Genomic DNA, 24,296 nt, shown 5'->3' on the forward strand with positions numbered 1-24,296 from the left:
ACTGAATAATTCATGTGAATATTCTTGATCTGGAGCCTATATACAAAGAGTTCCTTACATGCATTTTGTAATGCATATAATGTTACTTCCACTCTCCAGCCAAAAATAATGTAATTTTGGAATAAATTTCTTGCCAAAAAGCTCCAGGTTCACTTTGTGGCACCATTCCAAATTAAACTCACTATTTGTGATGACATCTTTCAATCAACCTGGTCACAACAACATAATTTCAAAACCAACAAAAGGCCACTGAAGAGACAAGTTCATTTCAGATTTTGTCTGAATAATCCTGAGCCTCTCTCAGTATTTGCCTACTTTTAAGAAGCAACATCAGCTGGATCCCTCTAATGATCTCAGGGGAAAAAACCAACACAAACCAAGACGAAACAGTGCTGCTAAGACAGGTTGAACATTGAGACTGGGCAATGAAGGTAGTGAGCTCCCACTAGATGACAGAGAGCATCTCCACCTTGATTTTACCTCAATAGAAAACAGCAGAGGGGCCCTTTGAAAGCACTGAACATGACAGTCTCTCCCTGCCTTCTCCCTATTATATCATGGATGGGCCTCTCACGACAAGCAGAAGGAAATTGTGGCAAGGACAGGTGAAGTGCTGATAGCCAGGTTTTACATGCACAATTTAACAAAGATTGAGCACTGTATTTGGGGAGAGGGGAGGGAGAAGGTGCCCTCAGTCTAACCTGAAAAATACATTGTGATGCCAAAATAGGACTGTAGCAAAGTGAGTGCAGTGATCTGCTTCACTAGCCACACCATTGTCAACAGAAGGTGCCTCTTTGCCAGGAGCTCAGCTTCCCAGGGAAGAGAACCCATCCTTTCTGCTACATTTCACAGGTTGTGGGGGGTCCCATGGCCTGTCATTGAACCAATTCTTTGGTCAGGGGTGCAACCTGCTGTGCTAAGGCTCCCTACTTTCCCTCTGACCACTTGTGCTGGCCTAGACGTACACTAACTTAACATATAAAGCAAACAGAGAGAGAAATTTTGGCTTTAGAATTATTTCCATGAAACATCCAGCATATAGGCATAAAGTTTGTACCAATACCCAAAGATTTCATAACTCCTGCACCCCAGACTCTATCCTGTGTATCTTAACAATTTGTGCACTTAAATGCATGAGCTTGATATTGTGCCAGCTGGCCACCATTTATTTCATTTTAATGGACTCAGAAAGATATGAAGCAACTTTACAACCTTAAAATAAGCCAAGACTAGCCACCTAGATCTTTTTATATTATAATGTCGTGTTAATCACTGCCCTCCCTAACTTTGCAGAGTGTGTTGTGCCCTCACAACTGAGCTGAGCTTCTGATCAGGAAGATTACCTTACCATCAAATTAAAAATGTTTTCCATCCTGCTCAGATCTGATCTGGGGAAATAGATCAACCAATTCAGCAGCAAAAGTCTTCTGCCAAGTGAAATTTTCATCAATGTTTTTCTACCTGAACCAGACCAAATTTCCTGCCAGCTCCTTGCCTACATACCCCCAAGAGAGACTCAGTAGGCCTGCTCACACTGCTCCACCTCACTACTCTCCAATCAGCAGAGAATTAAGTTCTTAATTCCTGAATTGCAGCAGAAAAGTTGACAATGGGTGTTAACAAAGAGGAATGGAAATGGCTGTGTGCCCTAAAAACTGTGCATTAATATCACATCAGAACTGCTGGTTGGGACTGACTTCCCCTTGCACAACAGGTACGCTACTGGCTTGTCAACAGCCATTCTTCATAGCTATCAAGTTACAACCAGCTCCATCTGACATGTTCATAGAATCATAGAATGGTTAGGGTTGGAAAGGACCTCAAAGATCATCTAGTTCCAATCCCCTGCTGCAGGCAGGGACACCCTCCACTAGACCACGTTGCCCAAAGCCTCATCCAACCTGGTCTTAAACACTTCCAGGGATGGGGCCTCCACAACCTCTATGGGCAACCTGTTCCAGTGCCTCACTTCTGTGTTCAGAATGTTATATAAAAAAATTATAATCTTACAAATAACCTATAAACTTCAGTGTATGGCCAATATACTCTGCCTCAGGGTTCTGGTATAAGGGGTGAGACATTCACAGGAATAGGTCAGCATCCATTCAAGAACTTCGAATAGCTTTTCCATTGTCTTCTCCATTAGGACCAAGAGTTGTGTATACAGGCAGGCCCTGCATATCTGTAGAGAAAGCTGAGACACATGGTAGAAGGAAAGCTGGTTAGAAGAGCTCAAACCAGTGGGTACTAGAGGTGCTCAGGTCAGTGCTTACTGGAGGGTTATGAGAGCTGTTCAAGTCAGCAGTAAATAGCTGTTTGATACGAGGGTTACAGCTGGAGGTCAACTGGAGGAATGTAATTGCTACCATACATGCTGTGCTTAGTGGGTTGATAAAGGTAAAGCATGTGGGATTACAAAGCTATCTGACTTCTGCTTGGTGGGCAACATGTGGTCATGCCTGAGAAAAGTTCTTCTGCTGACTCAGAAAACACGTGGAGCCTGGCCTAAGGCTAAGCCTAGCCTTGAATACTGCAAGCACTAGCCACTAATTGCTGGCTCCTCTACCCCAGCTTGGGTAACAGGAAGAGAAGAGCAAGGGAGGCTGACCACAGAGCAGCACCTTCCGGCAGCTGGAACAGCATCACTGCTTCTGCATTCCTCCTGCTTGAGTACCACCTCAGCCTGGCTGCAGGAGCTCATGATACAGCTGCTCACTGGAGACTTTCACAGATCAGACCTGTTATGTTCTCTTACCATGTTTAACAGGGACTAATGCCTGAAGCCGCATTGGTCTTGAAAACAGAGATGGGCCAGAGTTGCAATACTCAAGCATAGTCCTTTTCCAATAGCAGGATGTCTTAACGTGAAACTTGTTTCAGAGCTAGCTGCATTCCATTGCCTTCCTGGAAGAAGTGTTTTGAAAGGTTTTTAACCTTTCTTTTCCATTTGGGGACAAAAGTGTCTCAATCATATCATCCAACACCTAAACATGAACAGATTCCCCCTCCTAAGTTTGAGACCTAGAAGTATTGTTTTAAAATAGCAAGCTGCAATCTTTGTAACAAGGCAAAATGAATAGCCAATATCACCAACAGACAATACTCAGTTGTCCATAAAGCTTTAAATTGTAAATTACAAGATAAGTCCTTGCCTTGGTGGTGCTTTGAGAGACTCTATGTGTGCTTCTAACTCCCACCACTGTCCTACTGCTGGAAACGTAAAAGCCTAGAGTTAACAGCTAACCTGAACTCAAATGCTTTTGTTTGTCATCTTCATGCTGAAAGTCTCTGCTGTTGGCCTGTTGCAGGTTGATTACAAGTGCCCTCACAATGATTATTAATGTTATGGTGGATCAAATTTATTCGTATGAAGCTCTGTCAAGGTTAAAGACACCAGGGATGAGTTTGAATGGGTATGTTTAAAATGGACACACAAAGAAATGTGGAAGTGCCAGCCCCATATGCCCTTCTTACGCCATAAAAAAGGCATCTGCAAGAAAGTGGTCATAGATTATGTAAGTGATATCCTCTGAGAAGTTAAATTTCTACCTCTGTTTTTGATAGTGAGACAACTTCGCTCATGTATTTTATGTTCCAATGAAACCATAAATTCTGGATGAAGGGGAAGAATCACAACTTCCCTCTGATGATCCTCCCTGCTGACCTAGGGCTACATAAACAAAAAGCAAAATGAATGACAGAAAGCCTACTTGAGGAGATCCTTCAGAAGGATAAAGATGGGTTAATTAAAGATAAATGTGCTGAAGTTTTCTAGAGCTGAGAGGAGTTTGGCATTTCAGGAACTCTTGGAAAGGTGTCAGATAATCAGATTGGCATGTAAAAAGGAGCCAGGAGAGTCTAGAGACAAAGAAATGCAAATTAAGAGAGGCAGAAGGATGTTCTTCCTGGTTCTGGGATTTGTTTTGTTGGGCACTACTCATCAAAGGAAAGCAAATACTTTCCTGAGTACATAGAAGGATTTAGTGCATCTGAGGTGCTGATTCCTCAAGCCCAGACACTTCGCATGCCTGGTCCTGGGAAAGAGATGAAAAGCCCCAGTTCAGTGTACTTAACCCTCAGAATCTCTTAACAATCAGCAGTGCTGTGGTTCTGGAAACAACCTGCACAATCCCATCAACTGGGCCAGGGGAGACAGTGAAAAAATTCATTTGGAAAGCATCAAAGTGGACAGTCCCCACACATTTTGGAGGAGCTGGTTTTTTGAGATCTAGGTGTTGCTCGGTTAGATGGGTCATAGAAACAGCTTTCAGTTCCCCCCAGACGGAAGGTTAGGATAGCAAGCAAATGCTTTCAGAAAGATTCAGGACTTCACACTAATTCAGTTTTTGCTGCTTATTCTGCACAGAGATCTCATGCAAAACTCTCTGCCCTCAGGGTGATACAGTAATATGAATTCACTCACATGAACTCACTCATGATCTGACCTGACAAAAAGGGCAATTAAATTATTCAAAACCTAAGTATTTTAAAAGTTGGGGGAATATCCTCACATAATTGATTTTATTGCTTACACAGCTTTCTAGAGATGGCCTGGCTACAGGAAGTACAAATAAGCAAATAATTAATATGACAGTAGACCTCCCACTTTCACAGAATCAACTAGGCAGGGAATATTGATCAATTCTCTCTTGATAACAAAATAAACGTGACACTGCCCTCATCCATGCAGAAACAGCAAAGCAGGAATTGTGAATTTCTCTGTAAAGTAAAAATCAAACTAATTCAGCAGAAACACTTTGTTACAGTCCATCCAATAAACATACTATAGATCTTTCAAGAATGAGGATTCACTTTCCTATTCATACTTGGCATTTGTTTACTAAGTCTTTGAAATTCCTCAGAATCTGATGAAGCATGGGCTGGATAAATGGATTGTGAGGTAGAGTGAAAACTTGCTGAACTGTGAGGCTCAAAGGGTTGTGATTAATGGCACAAAGTCCAGCTGGAGGCCTGTCACCTAATGGTGTATGCCAGTGGTTGATACTGGGGCCAATAATATTTAACATCTTCATTAATGATATGGACAATGGGACAGAGTGCACCCTCAGCAATTTTGCAGATGGTAAAAAATTGGGAGGAGTGTTTGACACACCAGATGGTTGTGCTGCCATCAGAGGGATCCTGACAGTCTGAAGAAGTAGACCAATAGGTACCTCATGAAATTCATCAGAATGAAATGCCAAATGCTGTACCTAGGGTGGAATAATCCCACATGCCAGTACAGGCTGGGGGCCAACTAGCTGGAAAGGCACTCTGAAGAAAGGGATCTAGGGATCCTGGTTGAACATGAGCCAGCAATGTGCCCTTGTGGCAAAGAAGGCAAATGGCCTCCAGGACTGGATGAGGGAGAGCATTGCCAGCAGGTTGAGAAAGGTGATCCTTCCATTCTGCTCAGCACTGATGAGATCCTACCTGGAGTGCTGCACCCAGCACTGGGCTCCTCAGCACAAGAGACATGAACATAGTGGAGCAACCTCAGTAAAGGACCACAAAGATGATTAAGGGATTGAAATACCTATCATACAAAGAGAGATTGAGAGAGGTAGAATTGTTTACCCTGGAGAAAAGAAGACTTGAGGTAGGGATCTTATTGATGTGTATAAATACCTGATGGGAGGAAGTAAAGAAGACAGAACCAGATTCTTCTTAATGGTATCCAGTGACAGGACAAAAGGCAACGGGCACACATTGAAACATGGGAAACTCCACTTAAACATAAGCAAAGTTTAATGTGATGGTGGCCAAACACTGGAACAGGTTGTTTAGAGTGGTTATGGAGTAGCGATCCTTGGAGATAATTCACAAACATGACTGGACATGGTTCTGAACAACCTGCTTAAGTTGACCCTGTTCTAAACAGGGAGCTTGCACTAGATGATCTCCAGAGGTTCCTTCCAACCTCAACATTTCTGTGAATCTCCACTGGACTTTATACTGCTACCTCAAGATCTATTGCTTTTTGTAGGTAGTAAGCTCCATGATGTGGGCTAAGGAGAAGAGACACAAGAGGTACTTCTTAGAACACACTATTTCATCACAACTTTCATCAATGGCTATGTATTGTTCCATGTATTTATGCGTTCTGGCTGATGCCTCCCTATTTATTTTTATATGCATGGAAGTGTTTAGCAGTGTCGCAAATTCAACTTTTTAAGCCATCACAACCTTGTATTCCCTGAGTAGCAGAACATGAAATATCCATATAATGTTGACATCTAGCTAAGTTTATGTCAGCTCTGAACTTGCTGCACTCTTGAAGGTTATTCAGAAACAGAAAGAGGCAGATACAACAAAGAAACCTTTAAATAGGACTGTAGTTTGTAAACTGTGTAGAAATAGCCCTTCAGCTACTTTGACATGTTATTTTACCACTGTAAATCTAAAAGAAAAAAAACATTCTCCAGGGACATGGGTTAGTATTTTCACTAACTGATCTCTTCCTTTTTTTTTATTTTCACTTTTCCCATTTCCAGCTAACACAGCACTATTCTAAGCCAAAATGCAGAAAATTCAAACCACTTACAAGTTAAATGTTTCCTTGGGATGCTGTCACTGGTCTTTTTGCTGACCACATATTCAATTACACATTTCTTCAGTGTCTGTGTTTGTGAGATTGTTTTTTATTATCAATGGACTCTATTCAGTATTTGGTTCTCTTTCAGACGATAGAATGTAAAAGCTCCAGCAATGCAATGGTGGAGGTGAATAAAACCAGACAGTGGATCTTTACTTGTCATGGATATATCTACCCTCTGGGTAGACCTTTCATGCTTTGAAAAGCCAGATGGAAAGGCTACCTCCATGTTAGTGGAAGTAAAAAAGCCAAATGTCTGGTGACTACGAGGAAAAGTTCTTTGAGATGAGTCTTCAAATGAAACATTTCCCTTCTTTGGCTAAACCAGAAGAAATATGCTGACCTACAAGGTATTCTGCAAAATTCACCCAACAAAGAGAGCAGAGATGGAAGATACAAGAACTGTACGGGGTCAGAGCAAAGGTCAGTCTAGCCTGAGAACTTGTCTCCTACATTGCCTAATAGTCACTGAACATGCAGTCCCAGAACAGACTCAACTCTGGAACACTTAGCCTGAATGGAGACATCTAAACAATTCATCTTGAAGTCTGCTGCTATAAATAGACACCAATGACAGATACCAAGGGAAAAAGCCTAAAAATATGGTAGTGCTACATCCCATGCATGTGAGAGGAGCCTGGTCTAACTTTCAAAGTAAGCAGCTATGGTTTGTGGAAGAAGATATTCCGGTGAGGCTATGTTACATACACTATGACTTTGAAGGCATTAACTGCCAAGACAGGCATTTTTGTATTTAAAACAGATCAAACAACAGCTGCAATATCCTCTTCCATTCCAGATCCGTGGGAAGGACTCACGTTGGAGAAGTTCATGGAGGACTGTCTCCCATGGGAGGAACCCCATGCTGGAGCAGGGGAAGAATGTGAGGAGTCCTCCCCCTGAGGAAGGAGCAGCAGACACGTGTGATGAACCGATGACAACCCCCATTCCCTGTCCCCCTGCGCTACTGGAGGGGAGGAGTTAAAGAAAATCAGGAGTAAAGTTAAGCCTGGGAAGAAGGGAGGAGTGGAGTGAAAGTGTTTTTAAGATTTGTTTTTATTTCTCATTACTCAACTCTGACTTGATTGGTAATAAATTAAATTAATTTTCCTGAGTTGAGTCTGTTTTGCCCGTGACAGTAATTGGTGAATGATCTCTCCCTGTCCTTATCTTGACCCACGAGCCTTTGATTATAGTTTCTCTGCCCTGTCCAGCTGAGGAGGGGAGTGATAGAGCAGCTTTGGTGGGCACCTGGTGTCCAGTCAGGGTCAACCCACCACAAGTATGAACCTGGGGAATCTGTGCAACTGTAGTTGGTACTGGCTAATGTTGTCAGAGACTGGCTGCATGATCTCCTCCCCTGACAGATGGCACCTCAACTTTGGGAGGATGACATCATCCCTGCAGAGTGGCTATGCAGAACACTCACTGCTCCCCTGCAGCTCAGGCAGTGCTTTTGAGCAGTGAGTGGGGAGTCAGCTCAGGAGAAGGTTGAACCACACCTGAAGTGGGATCTCCTCTCCACTAAGAAGTGGTCCACAGAACCCCTCTATTTGACAGGGAGAGGTAGATGGCCATCATACTCCTCCTCCCTCCATCAGAGGACTTGGCAAAGGAGGGAAAAGCAAGCTGGCCAGCCACATATATCTGTGGATACAATGCAATTCTCTGAGCACTCTGTAGGATAACTGGAGAACTGACACATAGCCACCTGTCCTGATTTTTGTGAGGAACAAGCTCCCCAGACCACGGTGGGGAGCAGGCCCAAGAGGTAAGCCTAAATTTGCCATCAGAGATATCTTGGAAAGCTCCTGGAGCAAATATTCCAGAGCCCACTGGAGAACATGCTCTTCTCCACGCTCTACCCCCGGTGACCCCAGGACTCAAAGTCAGTGGTAGGGTCGGTGATGTGTTCTGACATAAAGATCTCTTCAAATCGCTGAAACAGGGCATATTGCCTATGAAAAATGATTGTGCTCCCCGTTTTTCAAGAATTGAGCCTTCATCTTCTTGAATATAACACTACTTGTTGGTCTGCTTGCGTGGGACACGGAATCCTGATTTTGCTACAGAGTTATCTTTTCACCAGAGAAACTTTCAGACTTCTTGCTGCACAGGTTGATAACAAGAACTGTTTCTTCAGAGCTTCAGGTTATATCTCACTGGATCTTCAGGGAGCCTGAAGGCATTTATAACAGCTGCAAAACACTGCAGCAGAAGGACAAATACTTAAATGAGAGGTTGCTAAAAGATAGGAGGAGTTCAGCAAGGATAGATTGCAACAGAAATAGGACAGCTAAAGAAACTAACACATTTCAAGCCAGAGGAATTCTGGAGAAAGGAGCAGCAAAGACACAGAAATGAGGGATGGCAAATACAAAAGTGCATATGAAGAAGCACTTCTCACCTCTGTGCCTGGAAAGATCCTCCTAGAAGCTATACTAAGGCACGTGGAGGACAGGGAGGTGATTAGAGACAGCCAGCATGGCTTCACAAAGGGCAAGTCTTTCCTGACCAACCTAGTGGCCTTCTATGATGGAGTGACTACATCAGTGGACAAGGGAACTTCTACAGATGTCATTTATCTGGAATTCTGTAAAACCTTTGAGATGGTCCCCCACAACATCCTTCTCTCTAAATTGGAGATATGGATTTGATGGATGGACCATTTGGTGGGTGGGGAATTGGTTGGATGATCACATCCAGAGGGTAGTGGCAAGTGGCTCAATGTCCAGATGGAGATCAGTGACAAGTGAGTGACACCCTCAGGAGTCTGTATTGGGACCAGTACTGTTTAATAACTTCATAAATGACATAGATAGTGGGATCAAGTGCACTCTCAGCAAGTTTGCAGATGACACCAAGCTGAATGCTGCAGCTGACATGCCTGAGGAACAGGATGCCATCCAGAGGGACCTGGACAAGCTCGAGAACTGGAGCCACGTGAACCTCATGAGGTTCAACAAGGCCAGGCACAAGGTCCTGCACCTGGGTCAGGGCAACCCCCAGAATCAATAAAGGCTGGAGGATGAAGGGATAGAGAGCAGCTGAGAAGGACTTGAGGGTACTGATGAAAGAAAAGCTGGACATGACCTGGCAATGTGTGCTTGCAGCCCAGAAAGCCAACCATATCCTGAGCTGCATCAAAACCAGCATGACCAGCAGGTTGAGGGAGGTGATTCTGCCCCTCTACTCTATTCTGGTGAAACCCCACCTGGAGTACTGCATGCAGCTCTGGAGCCTTCAGAACAGGAAAGACATGGACCTGTTGGAGTGGGTCCAGAGGCCACAAAAATGATCAGAGGTATAGAACACCTCTCCTACAAAGACAGGCTGAGAGCATTGGGGTTGTTCGGCCTGGAGAAGAGAATGCTCCAGGGAGACCTTATAGCAGCCTTTCAATACTTAAAGGGGGCTTATTCAAAAGACAGGGACAAACTTTTTAGTAGGGCCTGTTGTGACAGGACAAGGGATAATGGTTTTAAACTAAAAAATGGTAGATTTAGACTAGATGTAAGGAATATTTTTTTTACAATAAGGGTGATGAAACACTGGAACAGGTTGCCCAGAGAGGTGGTAGATACCCCAGCCCTAGAAACATTCAAGGTCAGGTTGGACAGGTCTCTGAGCAACCTGATCTACTTGAAGATATCCCTGCTCATTGCAGGAGGGGTTGGACTAGATGACCTTTAAAGGTCCCATCCAACCTAAACCATTCTATGATTCTATGTTGCAAGTGTTCTCCATAGTTTGAGAGCCTTCTAATGGTACAGGATTATTCTGGACACACCGGAAAGCTTTGCAGTAGTGAGAACCAATCTTTGCTTCAGACTTTTGTGACTGCTTGTGGGTTGGATGCATCTGGTGTATACCTGAAACCACAGCTTTTGGTTTGTTTTTTCCCAAAGGATTTCATATGTGGTTCACACACACCAGAATCACTCTGTAAGATGAAACAGTATGCAGTAAATGAAGACAACCAGACCTGCTTTAAAAGCACATATCTCAGAAACAAAGCACTAAAGTAGATGCAGTCAATTTTTAAGGCCACTGTCTCTATCTCTACAGTAGTTTATGGATCAAGTCCCAGCTAGAGTGAAGACTGTATCTCCATCTTTGAAGCATTCTGAAGCTGTACTCCCCTAGGACAATCCAGTTCACAAATACTAGGACAAGGAATTTGCAAGAGTTCAGTGTTTTTCCTAGGGCATCTGCCTGGAAAACGGGCTTCAAGACATCAGGCGATTGCTGCATGACCTTCAAGGAAATGTTGCTTCCCCTTTGAAATGCCTTGTCTACCACAGGAATCACATTAACAATACTGACACACTTATCTATCCTTTAAGAAACAAGTTTTCCCAGAAGGAAGCTAACAAAATAAAAACAGTAAAAGCTAAAAAAAAAACCCCAAAACCAAACCCACTGCCACCAAGGAATTGTTAGCCTATTAGCTCTGTCTATGCTACATAGATACCAGTGAGGAATTTTATTAACACTATCTATGCTACACAGAAGGTGCTCAAGTAGCAGTGTATTTACTGTACACGAAAACCTGCTGAAAGTAATGGGTGTTTCCATTTTCATTTAAATCAAAAATTTCCTTGAGTAGTGTCACTTCATAAAACCAAAATCCTAGGAAGACAGTATTTAAAAGATACGCAAATGTGACACCTTATGGAATTTGAAATATTTTATGGTTATTTTTTGTTACAATTTTTTTATTTTTAAGCTAATATTTATAAATATAAAAATGTGACTAAGTAATCAGTGTTTTGTTGTTGAAAGCCCAGGGATTGAGGGTTTCTCTAAATTTCTACTATGCACAAGGAATCAACACCCAGCAACATATCTGTGTCACAGGAAAAATAAAGCTGAGTACTGCAAGTGCAGAGCTTCTGGCAGGAGGATTACACAGCAGAGGGAGCAGTTGCCCTGACTCACCTTTCTTCCTTCCAGCATTAGCATTGCTGTAACTGGAAATTATTCTAAGATGAGTTTGTAGACCAGCGTAGTAGATTTTATTAGACGAAACATGATAGCTGAAAAAAAACCTTCAAGAACAGAAATCCTTTCTGAGTACAGCTGAGTACACATTGAGAACAAGAACTCTGCATTTACTTAGACAGGCATTGGCAAAACATCGAAGAGAAAAAGCAGCTGGTACCTGTGAAAGAGGAATGTTGTGTGACTCTGTTAAGGAAAAAGAGATAGATATTTACTAGGGTGAAACAGTGAGAGTTTGTGGGAAGGAAGATTATCATTCACTATAAAAACAATATCTCTGCTGAGTCCACAGTTTATGGTGACAATTTTAGTTCCTAAGATTATCTTCAGAAAGTGTTTTGAGAACAAGAGATGAGATATCAGAGGTGAACCAACCGTATATGTGTTTGTTCTTCACTAGTTGTATGTGAGAGTTTACTCTTGTATGCAGTCATTGCTTATTTTTACCTATGAAGTTTCCAGGACACCATTTGGTGCAAAGGATGAGTGAGGTTACATTCTTAGCAGTGAAAATGCAGCAGCTAGAGATGTGGAAGATCGACTCTGGGAAGTATTATTCCTATTAAGAGACAGGAAGACACTCCAATACAGAATGTATCCAGAAAAGTTGCTGCAGGTTTCATAGCACTGTGTGTATAGAACCTGCAAGAGAAAATGTGCCCCATGCCTTACACAATTAGGGTCACTGCAACATGAAACTGTGGTAGCACACACTATTTACACATGAAAATGGTGAAATCAGCAATAAGATGAGAGTAGGTGGACACATTCAGTGATTTTTATTAATATCCGAAAGCAACACTTGCTCTCATTCCATTTTAAAAATCTTTACTTTTCTAAGAGAAAAAACTACAGCAAATTTTCTGCTTGCTGTCTTCTGCTTACCAGACTATATAGTCATACATGTTTAGTTAGACCAAGTGTTAGTTATCTTTTCTTTTACACTCTTTCATTCTTACCAATATACTAAAACTAAACATTTCAGCCATCCCTTCACTATCCAGTCAAATCAGTTAAGGACTTAAAACGGAGAAAAGGATCCTTGCTCTACATGGGTCCTAAGAAGAGCTACTCAATCATGTGTGAAAGAAATAACTCATCAATTTATGATTAAAGCAAATATCTGGATTATTGTCAGTAAACCAAGACAATTTAATCTATAATAAACTGCCAGAAGTCAAGAATAATAACATGTAAGAACCACTTTTACCATAACCACACCACCTGAAGGTAACCTCAACCCTTTTTAGAGACCAGTGAGCAGATAGATGCTGCAGGCAGCATAAACTTCCACTAAAGATCCACTTCTCAAGGAGGAGGGCATCAGTGTCCTGGCCAAAATCAGTGCAAGTGTCTTTCAGTGTGGCTGCTACCCTTATCTGCCCTGCAGCTGGCCACATTCTCACTATGGATATCCTGTCACATGCAGCAAGAGTACTAACTACCAAGAAATAAAACCCAACTCTACACATTCAGCACTGAGACAGACAAGAATCGCCACAAAAAATACAAATGGGTGACCGGCCAGCACTGTAACCCAAATGACCAGAAACTCCACATGCAACTAGTGAGGATCTGGCCCTTTGTAATAGCTGGTTTCAGGCCAAGAAAAAGCTAGACATCCACAGGGATGGCTGTGAATTGGCCAGTCTCCATCCACAAACACAGAAAGCTGCTGCAGTTCAACCCACAAGTGTTCTTGGAATCTGCTTGCTACAGTTTTAAAAAAGGTCAAATAGGAGGTGCTCAAAAAAATAGTTATGCTGTGATCACTCTGGCTGCTTTAATTGGGCAGCCAACTCTGCCTTGTGATAGACAGCTGGGAAATGCAGCTAGTGAGAGACTAATTTGTATCCACATTTAAGCACTTGTGTTTCAGTGAAGCATGTGAATTGTACAACAGGAGTTTAGGGGATGGAGCAGCTACATTATGAGGGGAGATTTCTCTCCTTAATTTGGAGACATGCAGGCTGAGTGGGATACAATTGAGAATTACAAACTCATGAAGGCAGTAGAGAAAGTGAGAGCAGGACTGTTACTCACCAAACCTTGCAATACTGGAAGTACACGCACTTGCTCAAACTATGTGCAAGATAGGTTTAAAACAGACAAAAGCAATAACTTTCCTTTACAAACATAGCAAGTAGTGAATTTCTGGTCTCATGAGACTGAGGAGACCAATAATATCAGCAGGCTAGACAAAAAAAAAGCAGGCTATACCAAGAGGATTAATTTATGGACAGCAGTTCCAAAACAGGTAAGAGAACAGGCACAAGTGTACCTCCTAACGATCCTAATCCCATCACTGTGGATGCTGGGAAAGAATGAGAGGAAGGCACAACCTGAAATGGTCAGGATCATGTCCTAGCCCCATACAGTATTGTCTGCTGTTACTGTCCGAGGCAGAAATACTAGTCTAGGCAGGCCACAGGTTTGACACAATAAGGCATTTCTTATGCTTTTATGCACCAAGCCATGGCTGGAGAAAGGTCATTGACACTATAGGCCTAAGAGGCCTGGCTCACTGCAGGAAAAGCAGCTGGTGTGGCTTTACCTGTAATTGCTGTCATATCACATACTACACTTGAAAAATATGTGCAGAAGTTATAATTCAATAGGCATACATTTTCAAGAAGTTCTGCTACCTCTTAGAGCATTGAAGCTAAATTCAGAATGGTTTCTGTCATATCCCAGTAGTTCTAACTATTTAAGTTTTTGAAAAAATCCTTTGCTGTTCTCCCCTATGTGCAGCTCCTATCCATAACAGTCCCCACTCCAGAGGAACTCAGTGATGGCACTGGGCTTTGTCCCTGTTGTAGTATAGACTTCTCCACAAAACTTGTGTCCAAAGAAGCTCACCTTACAACTTCATAAAGGAGGTATCTAACAATTACAAGCCTGTCCCTTTCTCACAGTATGAGTGCACAGAGTTTTAAAGGAAAAATCTGTTATTTGCTAGCATTCAAATACATGCTGACTTCCTCTGAGCACAACAGATTTCACCTGTTTCCTTCCTTCTCCTTTCAGACCCCACAGCTGTGACAGATATGTTACTAACACACACAGCACTTGTGCCACACATCCCTTTATCTTCCTCTCTCCATTTCTGCACCCCTGAAGAACTGAAAGGAAACAAGGCTGGGCAGGGTCATCTGGATGTATCCAAGGCCCAATGAAAGGCTCATGAGATCTGACAGACTGACACAGGTACTGCTTCTCCTAGGTATTAAATGCCACCTCTTTTCCCAGAATTTTCCATAGCTACATATGTATTTATGTACTATACATCCCAAAAGCCTTCTGGAGCACAGAAATTGCCATATTACTTTAATTACTGGCTCAACTGCAGTGGCTGCTAGTCTAAACTTGACCTGTCAATTTACCCAACTTCATACTATAATGGATGGATGGAGGGATTTCTGAATATGCTTGTGTCTTCCCAGGAAGCCAGATAAGAGAGAGATTGATTTCATTTCAGTGGAGCCCACTCCTTTCTTAAGTCTGAGGAAATATCTGTTTCTATTGTCTCTGAAGCCTGCCAGGCCAGTAGGAAGGCACGTTTTTCATTACTGAAATCTATAAAATATGGCCATACATTACTTCATTTCTTGGCATTCCAAATTTAACCTGAAATCATAGTGTTGTATAACACAAGAAGCCAAGCACTGACCTGGAGCGATAGAGATTTTATCTAGCTCCTGCTTCAACGGGAATTGGACAGCTGGAATTTGTCCGTAAGTATTTGATAGAAAGATTTGTTACACTGGTCCAGTAGCCTGGAAAACGAGTCATTGGAAATTACAACAGGAAAGAACCTATTAAAACCACCCATTTCCTCCACCAGGCATCATACAGGTGTAATCCATTCTGTACCCTTAGACAGAATCCATTCAACAAGGTTGCCTGAGCTAGATGATGGAAATCTACTCCAGAACTAAAATCCTTCCCAGTGGAAGTAAACAGTGTCAACTCCTCTAATACTGAGAGCAATAAATGAGAGTTAGATTCTCAGCATAAGAAAACAGTTAATCTTTGCTGAGATCAGTTTCTTTTCAAATAATTTTTCCTCACAACTGAGCTATTCATGAGATGACCTTCCTCCAAAGCCATAAAAATTAAAAAAAAAAATCATAAAACCACATGACCCTAAAGTCATTCTGGTTATGAGAAAGGGATATTAATGTAAAAATATTCCTAAAATCAAACAAACAATTAAAAGGAAAACATAAACAGGAAGACTGCAGAAAGTGTTGAGAGTAACCAGGTCTTGGCATCAGGCAAACTCACTCCTTGTGAGTAAAAAGAAAGTTACTGCTTATCAGAGGCTGACAGCATACAGAAGAAGTTGCACTGATCAGAAATGAGAACTAAATTTCAAGTTTTATAAATTCTAAGTGAATCTCAGGCCATTTATTAGGAATTGCTTTACTTCTCATTGTCCTGAGGGGAAAAAATTAATTATGCACATTTTCACTACTAACCACTAGATGTCACTCCTCCCATTTTGTTTTCATAACTATGCTCTGTAATATTTTTATCCAAAAAAAAAAAAAGCTGAATAATCACTCTACAGAGAAATAGCCAAATGGTCAAATATGGCACAAAGCTTTCACAAACACAGCCTCTTCGTAAGCCTGAAGTAAAAAAAAATCTAGCTTTCAAATACTCACAGGTCATGGTGTTTTGGAGTTGAGGCTTAGATTCAGCACCACTTCCAGCTGGAGAGGGTGCGAAACATAGTCTCCATAGTTATAGGTACAGACTTATTAACTGTCCAATTAATTTCCAATTCAAACACTAACAAAGTGAAAAACTTGGGTAGAAAGCAACATCCCTCCAGCCTCTGCAGAGTCCATTATACTCCCAGAGCCTATGCCTTGAACATATATTCCTTATATGATATTCCCTTGGAAAACATATCTTTTCAGTCCACAGTCAGCTAAAAAAAAAAAAAAAAATCAGCTACTACACCTCAATTTCCATGTAAACCCAACCCTACCTCCAAAATCTGCAGTAACAAATTATTTCCTCTGTATGAATAGATGGTTGTGTGTGGCATCAAGCACATTCAATATACTACATACAAAAAATGTAATGCATTAGTGAATACAAAAGTATCATTACAAGGAAATTAGTAGGTTTTAGCAAAGCAGGGTAATAGTGATGAATTGCACTGTACAATTCTTTAAGGATGGGGCTGGATTTGTTGTAATTTGGCTGGGATTCTCTTCAGAATACTTCCTGTGCATTGTTTTCTGGTCCTTGATTGGCATCCTAATGTCCCAGCTTTCTCTAAGCAAGGAGATATATAGGGGAAGAAAGCAAAGAGGAGACTAAGATATTGGTAAAATAAAAACAGAGCTATATTCTAGACCACTTTCATATTGGGAAGTGCATTTTGTTTTATTAAGGGCCTATATGTTTTATTTCTGGGAAATAGACTGGAGAAAGAAGCCAAGAACAAAGGTCCCACTTATAAATCACCTTGTCTTGAGCATCTCCAGCTTGAACATTTAATTCTGTGGCTTTGCATCAATCTGGTTAAATTTAGGTCTTCAAAACTCAGTATTTTTTAACAAACAAGAAGTGCACGCACACTCTTGAACTCAAGCAAAACTAGGACACTAGCGCAGCCTCTCTGGTCCTTTTCTTATGCCATGTATAACTCAAGAGTTTGCAGAGGCTCAGTCTGGAGAAGGAAGTGCTGCCAACTCCTACAACACTTTTCAAAAAGTTTTGTTCTCTCCACAAGCTTTTCCACTTTTCAGTCAGAGAATTGTTCCCCTCTCATGAGGAATTTTAATGGAACTGAATTTAAAAAATTGCATGTGGAGTTTTTCAGCCATTCTCTACATTCAGTGTTGATGTTACTGCTAAGACAAAAGATGGGATTTTGGCATCAGGAATACACTGCAGCTGCACCCACTAACACTCCAGTTTCCTCACACTTCCTGTGCTTTCAAAGATGGGATAGAACACTACTGACTAATGCATTGTGCAACCAAGAAAATGCTTCCACACTGCAGAAAGCACAAAAAAATAACACCATCTTCACATTGTCAGTTAATAATTTGGGCCAAATAGGACTACGAATGGGGTGTGTGTGTGTGTGTAGAGTCAAGAACCAGGAGATTAACACTGACAAAAAGAATGTACCATTTCTTAAGAGATAACCCCCCCCTTTTTTTAATGAAATGTTTTATTAATATTCTTCTAATACATTCCTTGAGGTATAACAATTCCTTTCAGTCTATGACATAATAGGGCAGATGGATGCATTCCTACTCTAATTTCAATAAAGAAAAGCAGGATGGAAGTCAGATCCATCAAAATTTTATTTGCATTTCCAACAGTGAAAAACAAAGTTTTTCCTCATCATAACTAATCCCATTCCAAACAATTCTCTCCAGTCCCCAAACCCCCTCTTGTTATAGGAATCAACCCACTTTCCAAAAAATATTGAAGAAATCTTTTCAGATGCACAGAATTTTTATTCACTTACAGTTTCTGTAGCCTAGAAACAAAATTAAAGAAGGTTGGCTTGCTGCTTAGGAGAAAACTCACGTTAAGTCCCTGCTCTGCCAGTGTCTTCCTGTATGATCTTGAACAAGTCATTCAGGACAAGTTTACACCTCACAGCAGAGAATGATGTAGAATGCTCTGAGCTGCAGGTTCCCAAGCCAGGAACCACATGTGGCACAGCCCTGCTGTACCAGTATGAACCACAGTCAGCACTGGTACATTCAGATATCATTGCATGGAGGTGCTTCTAAACCAGTTGCCTGGCTCACTCCACTGAGCGTACTGCTCGAGGTCAGTGATCACACAGCCTGCTCAGGTGTCTTTTCACCTACAGCAAAAGCACGTGCTTAAGTTCTCCATCTAATTTCTCTATTTGCAAAAGGGGAAGAGTAGCACTTTCATGTTTTGCAAGGATGCTGCAGGCATACAAACAAGAAAACCATGGAAGCATAGACAGAACAGAGTACCAGAGAGGAGGGAATGCAGCACAGATCTCAAATGCATGCAGCACTTGAAAGTTTCTCTCCTGAAATAACTTTATCCCAAGATTCAGCGAGAAAAAAACCAAAAAAACCCATAAACACCCAAACAACTATTACCACTAAATAACAAAGTTAAAACAGGAAACACTAAGGACAAAGCTATGAACAGAAAACTGCTCAGGACCAATTTGACTGAGAAAATAATAAAAAATTTCTTGAGGAAATACTTTTGCTCTTGAGAAATGCCAGTTTATTGAAATTTCTTAAAGAAAAATAAATTTCTCCTAAGAAAGGTTACTTAGGTTCAAGGAGGATTTTTTGATCAAACCAAAAGGGAGAGGTGCCAATTCCAGAATGTACTGACGATCTGCAGAGTCAATGATAAGACTGACTTCAGTTCAGATCACATGCATGATGAGACTTGGCACAGTGAATTGAACCTAAAGCTCCAAGTAAGTTCCTGACCTGGCTAGTTTGGGAGTAGTGTCTTTTGTATGTATAATTGAATGCTCACTCTGACCCATATAAGAAAGACTCACACTATAGCCCAAGGTCAGCACACCTGTTTGGATGCAAGAATTGTGTGAAATAGAAACTTCAACATACATAGCATTGTTGGGATTTGAAAGCAGTTCTTCCAAAAACCTAAATAAATACCCTGCATGTTAGTATACTCATTATTCTGGTTCCACTTAAATCTTTCAGAAGTGTCTGTTCTGTACCAGTGTAGAACAGGAAAAAGGTTTTATGGGATAGGAGCCTGTTTCCTCTCCACCTCTAGAAAAAATATCAGACAGACAGAAAGGAAATTAAGAATCTTATCATAAAAGAACCTTCTAGCTTTATTCAAAAGCTCACTGGAGAAGATAATGAACTTTAAAATCAGGTACACTTACTTTCAATTTATGTTCCACAATTTTTTTGCTAATGTAACTTCAGGTTTTAACTGAGCTATGTCTGTTTAGCACTCACATAAAAGAAAGCTGTATTAACTCTTTTGTGACTCCTAAAACTGGAGTTTGCCACTCTCTTCAGAAAACAAAGGCCCTTCTCCTTCCCAGCTAAGCAGAATACTTTATACCTGTTAGCTGTTCAAGTTCCTTTCACTGAAGTTTGATGTGAAACTGTATCAGGCTGTGGTCTTTCTCTGAAGGAGATAGCTGAACTTCAGAAAGCATTTCTACTTACTTACAAAGTTCTTTCACTTGTCACCATGGTATCATGGTACTTTTTCTGTTCCCTATTTGGATTAATAAATCTTCAGGTACCAGTTCTGCACACAACCCAAAACTCTAGCTTTTGGTCTCACACCCTGCCCCTAAGCTGGGGTGGCACAGAGCATGCAACATGATGGGCTGTTTGCTTCCTTTCCCAACCCTGAAACTCCACACCGAAGCCCTCTCCATGTCCCTTTCATCAAGCAGCATTATTACTAAGAACAAATCAGAAACTCCAAATAAAACAGTCCAGTTGTAAAGTTCCGATCACCATCTGTGGTCCTCTCCTTGTTTCAGCAAGTCCTAACCTTTCAGCCTTCTTGAGTCCCAGTGTGTTCACGTCGGATGATGCATGGCTGGTGTATCGACCGTGTGACAGACAGGACAGAGAATGCCATGCCACAATGTGCTGGGTTACGTGACAACTCAACAGGCCAATGATAAAGGAAGATAAAGGCAGAAGTTTCACAAATATTTGCCGACATTTGATAACTTCATTTGATCTAAGTCTCCTCTCTCTTAGATCTGACCTACACAAGAAAGGTAATCAGTATGACTGCACCTGAATAGGAAAACGTGGAGTAACTGTCTCAGTTTCTGATGAAGTAATTCTTAACTGCCCACAGAATAGGGCTATTCTGGCACTGCTATGCCAATCAATCTCCCAAAGAGACTAAAGGTTACATCAGCTTTGCAATCAAATAACAGAAGCTTTGCTGTTATCTTCAGAGATAGTCCTGATTAGAACCAAGGCAAGAGCTGAATTAGGGGCAAAGGTAGAATTCCTGCTCTGGGCAATGATCTACTGCAGCACATGCATACTGCTCAGCAGTAAACTGATCACATCGGGGCTTTCTGCACAGCAGAAAATTCCATCACACAAAGATAGTTGTATGAACAGGCTAAAGGCAGTACAGTTGTGAGTTGGAGAAAACTAAACATAGATAAAGGAAACACCACAGAAACAAAACACACCACTTAAAACATGAGTGTCAACCCTCTATCTTTAACTGAGAGCAGCTTAAAAAACCAACCAACCAAATAAACAAAAAAGCCACCAAACCAAACACTTAAAAAAGGTAGTTCACATACTATGTAAAAAAGATACTACAAAAAAAAACTTCCATTAAGCCACTCTGCTCCACCCTGATATACACTATTTCTCTCATTTAAGTGCAGTAACTGGAATCCAAGAGGCTGTTTGTATGAGCAAGGGTCATTCACGGAAGTGAGTCAAGCTTACTTCACCAGCAAGAGAGCCCTTGAAATCAGCAAAAACCCTTCCCACCTTCGGTGGTCAACATATTAGGCCACTGATTTTCAGGCACAGAAGAAAGGACCATAAAGGATTTTAACAGGTCATACAGGTACTTTCTCCTCCTCCCAAAAGCAGGATCAACTCTAAGTCACAGAATCATTCAAGGTCAGGTTGGATGGGGCTCTGAGCAACCTGATCTAGTTGAAGATGTCCCTGCTTATTGCAGGGGGGTTGGACTAGATGACTTTTAATGGTCCTTTCCAACCCAAACCATTCTATGATTCAGAAAGATCCTGATTTGTCACATGAGGCTTTTCACTGAGCTCTTGCAGGAACACAGGAAACAGAACCCACTCTGAAACAGTTACAAAAAAGGAAGTTAGCAGCACAGAAAAGCTTAGATCACAAAGAGTTAGGCCAAGATAGATAAAGACAGCGCAACCCCTGCTCATGCTCTAAGCAACATTTAGTGTTATATGAAGGGCTCTGGTTCACACTAAGAAAATGTATGTTAACTAAACTATAGAAATAGTGGCCTAAAATTGCCATCAAGAACTACAAATCTCTGGTAAGTGTTTTAATTGCTCCTGTGCAAGTTCACAAAGACACTGCTTAAAGAACAGACTGGTGCTTTTGAAGATTTTTTTTTAAAAAAACCCACAAACACCAAACCCCACAACATAACAACAAATGATTGGCAGAAATTTTAAAAGAAAATAAATATTAATCAAAATGTAAAAGACATTATGAAAGATAAAGTCAACACTATCGCTCACTACCCATGTTTACAGAAAAAAATTTTGGATCCCCTCCAATAGAGACAAAACTCCCAATTCATCCAGGAGAGAATTTATTTTTCAAGTGGTCTCTACACCACTTGAATACTTTTATCAAACATTTTATATCTCAGGAAATAACTCCTTTATTCAAAGTAGATCTGACGATTTCAATCCTACATCAACGTTATTTTGTTCTTTCACTAACAGCAAATCTTAACTCTGTCTTAGCAAAGCTTCACCCATTTAAACCAATCATCTCAGGTCTGATTCACAGAGTATCTGCACAGGCTGCCTCTACAGAGCATAGGTAAATGAAAGATTTATATTGTTATTAAACAAAAATTGAATGTTTTTCTAGTCCCTCATCATACTAGCCACAATAATCTGCTGCCAGAAATTAGAGACAGTGTTTAATGTCCATTACACAGCCTGCCCACAGGTAACAACATTCAGACAAAGAAACATCAACTGTGCAGAAGAGGCAACAAAGTCTCTGTCCTCTGCTGTCACCACAGTTACGTTGAGTCCCCACTGCAGGGACTGCCTCACTCACCATGGCTGGGCTCTATTCTTTCCCAGCTAAACAAAGTGTAGTGCCATGTTATTACCTTAAAATACTGATCCCCTGCTGCTGCAAAATTATTTAAAGTGATGGCTAGAAGGGAGGGACACTTCCTGATAATTAACCAATATAAACTGAAGCAAAAATCCCCTGACAAGCCTTATTTTGAAGCCTGCTGATGATTATTAGCTACATTTTCTCCAACCGAGATTTGAGAATATTTTAAGGCATTAAAGATACAAGAATTGTATTTCAATTCTACTATAACACATTATTTTCATTTTTAGGAAAAAATAATTCTTAACATGCCAAAAATGCCATCTAGTCTTTACAAAATCTCTGGCTGCAAGTCAGGGTTATTAGCATTTCCCTCTTACAGATAGAAAAGCTGAAGTACAGAAGGCAATGTGAATTACCAAGCGTGAACTAGGGCTGGAACTCAAAATTGAAACCTTGTTTCTATGGACAGCTGTGCTTAGTTTCAGCCAGGGGAAGCAATACAGCTCTAAAAGAAGCACTTAAAGCTTTTTCACCCTGTCCTTTCGCCAGTGCCGTTACTGGAAATACACCTCCCACTCAACCAAAATGCAGATGATGTCCCCCAATATGCCTGTGCACTGCCACCGCATGACTGGCACACTTCTAGTCCTGTGTCTGTAGAGGAGTTGGGGACCACTGGGGAAGAAGAGACCGAGGACATGGGAGGGTATGAACTTTTCTTACAAAATGCGTGCGCTCAAGGGCCATAGAGTGATTCCTGCCACAGGCTTTGCTGCCTCTTTAGCTATAAGGAGTCAACTTCTACCAATCTCCACTTGCTCACACGTAAAAGGCAAAGGCAACCATAACACTCAAAACTTTACTGAAATGATAAATCAACACTGCTCCAGGCCCCCCTTCAAGAGAAAATCCTTATTCAGTGAAGAAGTATGTGTTTGAGTATTACAATAGTCAATGCAGGTGGCATGAAGCAATGCTGGTGATTTGTTTGGAAGACAGAAGGAAGAAGCAGGGACATGCATTTAGCTTAACTTTCCTGAAAGGAAATCAACCTTTCAGCTATTTGGGCAATGTTGAGTTCAACAGAGATGCTGTGTTCAAGTATTTTGCCCTCAGAAATGATCTCATGTGAACATCTGCCCATGGAGCATTACAGGAAAAAGCATTTCTCTCTGATATCCTCTGCCAGTCTCCATAAAGGCTATACCCAGTTCTCAGGACACATCAAATCCCATGGCAACCAGACCCAGGATCTATTTCCCTCATTTCCTACACTGATGCTAAACGACAGCCCTTTGTTTGAAGTGCTAAATGCCAGCATTTCAAGATGTCCTTCAGCAGGTTCCTCAACGCCTAACCTGTTACTTTGTACACATTTCTGTTACTTGGTGCTTAAGTGAAAGAACACTTTTCTCTTATATTCAAGCTTTCAAAATGGATTAATATTACAGGGTGGGGAGAAAATACAGCCAGTAGTCCTGCCCATGGCAAGAAATCACCCAACTTTTACAGATGAAGACACAACCATCGTACCAGGAACACACTGGACAAGAACAGGCTTCCACATCTCTGAATTTTGTGAAGAACCTCCCATCACAGATGTGCTTTTCACCATACTAGAGGAGGACTGAAATAGAGAACCATAGTAAAGCCAGAGCAAAACACACAGTCTTTCACTTGTGGTGCATCTCCAGACTTTATATAAAGATGCATTTTGCCTCTCTCCAGGCAGAGGAGCCCTGCTGGACCCTTCCCATGAGAGGGACACACTTCATGTGGCAGATTCAGAGATCAGCAAGAGCCACTTTGTGCCACCTGATAAGTCAAAACAGGAACATCCCAATTACCTTCTCTGCCACTCGCCGCTTTCTACC

The 24,296-nt window shown here is 41.3% G+C and overlaps 1 protein-coding gene across 4 annotated transcripts in view; it reads right to left on the minus strand.

Annotated features, from left to right (window-relative positions):
* Positions 1-24,296, minus strand: part of ANGEL1 (angel homolog 1) — a 98,562-nt gene that overhangs the window by 41,861 nt on the left and 32,405 nt on the right. The gene's annotated exons all lie outside the window — the stretch shown is intronic.

This window comes from Grus americana, chromosome 5, assembly GCF_028858705.1.
Source record: "Grus americana isolate bGruAme1 chromosome 5, bGruAme1.mat, whole genome shotgun sequence".
NCBI lineage: Eukaryota > Metazoa > Chordata > Aves > Gruiformes > Gruidae > Grus > Grus americana.